Below are 7,920 nucleotides of genomic sequence, written 5' to 3'. Positions count from 1 at the left end.
AAGAAAAATCGCAGCAATTGTTGTCTGCAAGTAGATTAACTTCTACAGGCATAAAACACGAGGAACCAATTATTGACAATGCGCTACAAACTCAATAAGCACTTGGCAACAACTGAAAGAAAGGTATTCTGAAGCTGAGACGTTACGAACGCCTTAAAATTGAGGGGGTGCTGAGGGCTGTCACGGACATGCCAAATCACGTAACTAAGCTTCATAGGCTCGATTAGCGCAAAAATCAAACGTAGTTGGCAATGGAAATCAGTGTGCGTAATTGAATTATCACGAACCTTTCAGTAAATAACAACTAAACGTTACCTGAAAACCCGGCCGTATAACAATTTTTCAAGGTTAGTATTTTCACAGGGTAGTCTTTATGCGGCAGCTTCCAACAAGTATAAAAAATGCGAAGGCGAAAGGTGATCGACGAAACTAAGGAATAAGTGGTGCAACAATGTATTTCATAGGTTGATTTCGTTTGTTTATTTTTCTGCGTAATATAAGCCAATCTGATAGACGGGAAACACTTTCTTTTGAGGCAAATTGTGTGAATTGTCAGGTTACTGAATTTTCTCGGGCTAACTTGCGAATAATAGTTTTGTACTCCAGGCTTTCTAAACTTGCTTCACGGCTGTAAAAGTATTTGAATATCACGTATGAGAATATTTTTGAGTCATTAATTTGATGATAAAGGATATCAGATGGATTTGTCTGCCTTCTTCTGACGTAATAGTTGTACATCAACGCTGGTAATTTAATGTCACGTGTAATTTTCAATGGGTCTCCACTCCTGAACTGAAGAGTCCCTCTTAAATGCGGCTATAAATATATGTGCCAGAAGGTCACTTTCGCAGAGGCGAGAAATACACGTGTTGACATCTCCAGACCCGGGCTGGGATGCCAGCACGGGTGACCATGTGGCCTGGGTGTCGTCGAAAACTGCAAACAGCCTGTGCAAGACGCTTGTATGAAAGGAGACGTAGTGGTACGGCCAACACAACAGCATTAGACATTCTTCCTAGCACCTTCTCGAGGCATCGCATCAAAACTCCCGTGCGGCGATGTTGGAGATTGTCGATTTATTCACACTCAAGACCAGGTTCGCCGAGCAGTGGCGGAGGCATCTCTTGTTGAGATCCTCTCACTACCAAGAAAGTGCAAGGCCTAGTGACCCTGAGGTGAGGGGAGCCTGGGCCGAAGGGAAAAGAAGCAATAGGGATGCTTCTTTTCGAGCACTTCTGAAACTGAACAGCCAGGAAAGACGAAAGCCAATGAAATGTGACGAATAGCGCTGACTTATGGCTGACGTCTTTATTACGAAGGGAAAGCGCGTATATACTATGCAAAGGACGTTACACAGTCGCGTATGACGAAGGAGCTTGAGAATACTTCAAGGCAGCTGTTATGTAGCGAAGCTTTGGAAATCTGCAGCGGGTCGTCCTCTCCAGCACCTTCTAGCCGCCCCCCTACCATGTATCCTGCCACATGGATGGGACCTAGCTCGGAAAGTCGATGGCGCACGTCCGGTAACCACCCCATCTTCTTTGCGTGCGGTTGCGCCGGTCACGTCGCCCGCTATGGCAATTGCTTGCAGCCGACTCGAGTCGGATCAACCGTCACCAGTCAGTCCAGCCGCTTTTATTTCGACCCGCCACTACCTATGTCACCGACGTCACGCCCAGGTCCATCTACCCGCCGTTCACCGTCCCCACGACGCCGTTCACTGTCACTGATGCGGCCTCGTACGGTCGCACGAGACCAGGAAAACTAGTCGTCGCAGTCCAAGAGGCAAGGACTTCGACGCTATCGAACTGCCAAAGCCCTCAGCAAAGCCCATCGAACGTAGGAGACGTGTTTGTAGATGCTGTGCGCATATCGGCTCTTGTGGGCACTGGAGCTATCAGATATGGACGCTAAACTTAGCCGACTACTACGCTAAATTTAGCCGACTTCTAGTGGGTCGCCCTCTCCGGCTCCTTTCGAAGAGAACGCAGCTCGTGCAGAGAGTCGGCCCTCGCCTTGACTGTCGCTGTCGTGCATCGTCGCGGAGTGCCCGCCAATGAACGTCTTTACAATTATTAAATATAACGATAATCATATAGTGGCTCCGCGTCGCTCAGCAGTACAGACGTGAAGCTAACGCAAGACGCACTGTTTCTTGCGGTAGCAGCGGCTTCAAAGATTTCGCGAGCATCCCCAAACCGCAGCCGACCGGACACTGTGCAGTGCTCCTTGCGTTAGCTCTCCGTTTATGGTGTTCACTGATGAGGAGGTACTAAATCTTAGCAACCGCAGTCACGCTGGTGAAAGCAAGTCGCCGCTATTTTGATACATGATCCTGTTATCATGCATCTTGTTGTTACGGTTCCCGAGCATAGAATTCAGGCATGAGTCAGCATGGTTGTGGTCCCATTTTTTTGGACTTCGTCCTTACTCTTTGTTCACGTTCAGAAGAACTCGTAAAGAAGCGCACCATTACTCATACTTGTTTTTCCACTCATGTAAGTTAAACAGATGAGAAGTAGAGTCACGGGGCTGAGACCAAATTAAAGTGTTTTTTGACCCTAATGTAGCCTCGCCCTGTAAGCTAAGCCGCTAGGGGCTTTATCAGCTTACCGTCGCGGGGCATTTACAATCCTGTAAAAGCCTGTAAATATTGATCCACTTGCATACAAAAATTGCTGCGATTTTTCTTTGGAACGACATACCTTGTCAGAATTTGATCTGCTAAGCGAAGCGTATCCTGTTTGTCACATCTATAATTGCATTCGTCAAATTGTGCTTGGAAACAGTGCGACGCAGGAAGTATCAAACTTAGATGACACTTTCATTTCGAAGTGATGTGAGCCGGTCATCGTTCAGTGCATCCTTGTCAAGAAATTGCGGATCTCACTTTCCGCTTTATATTGTTTTCAAGCAATCTAGATGAGTGGAATGTAATCTCAGATCCTATTTTGGGGTTGTGCTATTTGCAAAAAACGTAGATGGATGCAATTACCGGCATATGGCCAAATTGTGACAAGGTAGGTCATCATAAAGAATGTTTACTGAAATGTTCTTGTGCACGTTGGTGAACTTGTCCAAGTATAAAACACGAGGCATGAGCTATTCACCGAGCACTGAAAACTGAAGGGACCTTTCGAAACAACTTCGCAGGAGTCATTTCGGAAGGTGAGGCGTGATTAACTTTTTCAAGTGTAGAACTGTTCCACAGATGAATAAAAGTACGAATTTCTTTTACAGCGGAGCTGTTAATGTAGATAGTCAGGGCTCGTGTGTAATGTGGGACTTTAGTTCCTACTGTGCTATGAATCACTTTTAAAAAGCTAAATACCGGGGCTTTCAAACACAAAGCAACCATAACATTCTGGCGCAGCCGTAGGCGGAATAACCTAGGGCTATTTCATCTGTAACCGCACGCGGGAATCAAACCCGCTTCATTGAGTTTACCAGAACAATACTCTACCTGCTGAGGTGCGAGGGTCGGTCTGTTCCACGATATCCGACCTATGGAGATGGGAAAGCGCTAAACATTTTCAAGTTTGCTCCATGATCCCATGACAAAGTGGCGTATTTCCTTTTTTATAACCAGTACTGCGAAGAAGAAAGCATGCAGCTGAAAGTTATACTCGTGGGCTTGACCATCTTCGGTCTCATTGTTGCAGGTGAGTGCTCCTTTTGTGAGGCTTGGACAGCCTCTTAAAACCACAAACTCTTCTTTTGTATTTTCGGCTGCGCCTTTACATGGCCAGGCCGGCTTCTAGAGCACAGCTTTTTTGTAAAGCTGACATGCATTACTGTACACATCAGGAAATTTGAAGGTTAGCGCAAATTTGATGCCGAAAACGAATTTGGGCGGTCGCTAGATGCCCTTGCCATAGGGCTTAGAGACGGCGACGAATTCCAGAAAGATGAAAGACGCCATGCGGATGCTACTCCGCATGGATTCGAAAACAGCGTTCGAGGAATGCTGCAGCGTGCAATAAACATCTACGCTTTCGCATTACATTGAGAACTAAAATATTCTTCATGGATTCCTTTCACCTAATGTTAACCGGGGCACCGAATACCTCCTTTGGTTTTCCGGACCACTGTGCCGCAATCCTATGTCTCACCCTTATGATTTTCTATTCCATCGCGGTCTAGTCATTTTTCAACTTCTTTTAGGGCGAGAGCCTCATATGCCTCATCAAACGCGCAAATTCACGGCCGACCGACGCAGGCGTCGCTAACACGAAAGGTGCAAAAAAATTATTCTCACGTGATGACGTCACTATTTGACGTCATCGCGACGTCATAAAGCAAAAAACATTCGTGACTTCACATAACGTGACGTTACATGGTGATTACACCACATGTATGATTGGTTGGTGAAAGGCGGTCCGATCCCAGAGGCAATAGAACGCAAGGTGAGGTGGAGAAAGCTGACAATGCCTCCGATCATGGAAGCATTGAATAAGCACGTTAGATGCAGAAACTTTTAGGAGGGGTGCGCAGAAGGTTCAATACATCGACGTAGACGAAGAAGAAGAAAATTGATATCGCTTTCGAGTCGATTGAGGCGGGTGCATAAGAGACCGAGCGGTTTTTTTTAGCTTCTTTGCTTTTCTCTAAATTTCTGCCATATATATTCCTATTGGAGATATGCAATGGCTGTACATTTTCTGCTTTTGGGAGAAGTGGTAAATTGCCGGCCATGAGTTGTAAGCCATGTCTGCCGTATATGCATCATCCTATACATCACTACCCTCTTATGCGTTTCCTTGTGAAAGCACTGCTCGCTCTCACAACCTGGCTTCACCCATGTTTCTTCTGCACCTGCAGCTATTCAACAAACCAGCGTTTACACATCTGAGCTCTACAGCGAGAGCTGTTACATGTCACAACAACGGCCGTTTTTGGCGCCGTAGTTTTCCGCCGCCGTCGGTGTCCGTAACCATTATCGCGGAAAATAAAAAAAAAACGAAAAAATTTCGAGGATGGAACGGGGTTCGAACCTCGGCCCCCTGCGTGGCAGCCCAGTATTCTACCACAGAGCCATGCCGGTTTTCTTTCTTCCACGGTATTTATTATAATGCGTATTTGAATTTATCACAAATGTTATGACGTAGTGATGCATTCACTCAGCGACAATATTCCCACAAGCGCTGTAAGAGAAGCATTCAACGTCTAAGAAATATATACTGAGCAAATCCGGAAAACCAGTAAAAGTTCTTCAAACCCTGTCGCACAGGGAGGCTGGTCAGGAGGAACGCATCATCAAAATGGGGTGTCAGTCTTGTCTGGTGTCAAGTTCTTAATAAATGTCCATGAGATGAATAGCCATACGAATAAAATGCATACTTGAAGCAGTGGTTGGTGCTGCATTAGGATCTTGCGTGTGCGTTTTCCACAAACTGTGCATTCTCATAAGGAAAAACATATCAAAAAGCACTTCATCAAGAGACGTTGGGAGAAGGTAACGTATAGTATGCGAATTAATGTTACTTTTTTTTAATTTTCTGTAGAATACTGATGTATACAGTATCACGCAGGAGACTCCATAAAGATTCCTCATCTATGCTTTTTCCAGCTCCACTTTACACTCATTATTTTCTGATCTTCCAGGACGTGATGCACTAAAACGAGTTCGGAAAATGTATATTTCTCCCGATACAAAAACCTTCTTTTAAAACATCCATACTGATACACTGTCGGTGAAATTATCGTAGCAAAGGAAAGGTATTTTTCTTTCTTCAATTACCTGTCGTCTCTGCGATGTACGAGAGACAATAGAACACTGTTTCATTAGCTGCAAAGATGCCATTCAGGTTTGGGACATCCTTCAACTGAGCCATGCTTGTCCTTGAAACCCCTTTGGAAAAAGACCCCTATACACGCTTCATGTCGGAAAGGAACCAGAGTAACATATTTAATATAGCGTGGTAGAAGAGTAAAATAATAACCAGGCGTCAGACGCCGCGGATTCTGTGACCAGGCATCACACAATGCGAATTTCCCAACGAGTAGGTTGTTGAATGCTTCCGACCCATTACGAAGGGCTCTGCCATAATTCTTTATCGTCATAAGCCGTCGCATTAAGGAAGTGCACAAAATGCCTTACCGATGTGTAGCTGGTACCTCGATTCTCCGGAGAATTACGAATAATGGCGTTGTGGGTGCTTCCCAACTTCACTAAAATTATGATTTATACCGTAGAGGGCACTTTGCTAGTGTACTTGTATTAGTAGCCCCTAGAGAGTTTACAACCGGTTATGGAAATGATGCTCTTCCAGCTTTCGCTGTGATTGTGCCGCGCTCTCCGCGGAGGCCTGGCGCTTTTCGTTACTATTAAGGACCTAGCGCGTCGACGCTCAAAGAACAATATGAACTCTAGCGGCCAGAAACGCTCCATCCGAGATACTCCTCCACACGCGATCATTTTTGTAGCTATTCTGTAATGTTGGCCAAGTTATTTGTGTCTTACTGTGCGTCGTGATCCATGCTCTGTCGTCGGCTTGTTTGTTTGTTCTCTCAGAGACCGGTGCCATGCCTGCCAGCAACAGTGCCACTGAGGCCGAAGCCAGGGCTGAGCCACAGTCTGCTGCACGCGCAGAGGAAAGCAGTGCTGAGGCGGCACGCATCAGCGAGGCATGCATGGCATCACTGTGCGGGTAGCAACCTGACGCAAGGAATTGGCACGTTTGAACGAACGTCTCTCGCACGACGCGAATGAATGCCTTGAAAAAAGTTCATGCGTAGTCCAGGGCTCTGTGCCATATATCAGTGCTGAATATCTAGACTTGTGAATCGCTGCACAAACGCATAGTAGCATTGAATAAAATTTATTTTCAAAAGAAATGGCATGTAGTTTACGAAACACACGTGAGATGTCGCTCAACACAGTTTCAGAGCGTGCCTCAAAAAACTCAAATGGATATGCACTTTCTGGAACTCGAGCCCAAATACACAGTCTTCCATGTAGCACTTGGGGCATCTTTTTCTGAATATAGGACGTTCTGCAGATGAAACAAGTATACTTACGGCGAGGCATATGCTGCACTGTCGACTGTTAAACGAACTACAAGAACTACACGCACTGGTTGATTAAGTGGAGTAAGATCAGTAGCGTATTTTCCTAAAAACTAAGTGCAGTCACAAACAGGCTTCATTCAATCCTGTGAGCGGCATCTAACCAGCACCTTGTAGAATGTTGAATATCAAGCCAAAGTGGTAAAACGGTCAACGTGGCTGCGGATAAAATCACAGCATCAACAGCGTCGAAATACAAAATTTTCATCGGCTCTCCTTGCTTTCAACTCTGCACTGCTCTACTTGCCCTCATCATTAATGAACAGGTGCAAATTGGCCACTAATAAGTAATAAAGAACGCGCTCAGTTTATTAGCTGCCACATTAGAATAGGTCATACGCACGGCTCTTGACCGGTAACGAAACCTGTCTGTGGTAAATGTGGTGAGTGACTGACTGCTGGTCAGTTGGGTGCTCAAATAAAAAGAAGTGCCTACCTACAGCTCAAGGAAAACACCTTGCCTTACATTCACAAATGCGTATTGACTTAAATCCTTTAACAGAAAAAAAAAACTAGCGTTAGCATTTAACGCTATTTATGAACATTCCAAATTATCAGCCCGTTAAATTCGTAGAACAGCTTCGACCTAGAGAGTGGTGCTGTGGTAATTTTTTATAGGAAGCGTCTCCTGACCCTCGCACTCGAAGGTACCCGTGAGGCGGAAGTCTTACCGGTAGGAATTGCTTACCCTTTCATCTGTAGGTGGTAGCATTTTACCCTTTTAGATAAATTTCTCTTATCATTGACACACATATATTGTTTACACACGCTAGGCGCTTTCGACAAAGATCATTTAGCCCACTTCGCAGCGACGTTACATTTACCACCAGCGGTCCACCTCGCCATCGTCAA

General features: G+C 45.4%; 1 long non-coding RNA gene across 1 annotated transcript; it reads left to right on the top strand.

The window, feature by feature from the left end:
• Positions 1-3,097: 3,097 nt before the first annotated feature.
• On the top strand, positions 3,098-6,831 carry LOC119390523 (uncharacterized). The gene is made up of 3 exons (XR_005183346.2): positions 3,098-3,168; positions 3,590-3,662; positions 6,515-6,831. It is a non-coding gene; the product is annotated as an uncharacterized LOC119390523 (long non-coding RNA).
• The last annotated feature ends 1,089 nt before the right edge of the window (positions 6,832-7,920 follow it).

This window comes from Rhipicephalus sanguineus, chromosome 4 (assembly GCF_013339695.2).
Source record: "Rhipicephalus sanguineus isolate Rsan-2018 chromosome 4, BIME_Rsan_1.4, whole genome shotgun sequence".
In the NCBI taxonomy this organism is placed as follows: Eukaryota; Metazoa; Arthropoda; class Arachnida; order Ixodida; family Ixodidae; genus Rhipicephalus; species Rhipicephalus sanguineus.
Note: the sequence above shows the minus strand (reverse complement) of the source record. Positions and strands in the feature narration are given on the sequence as shown.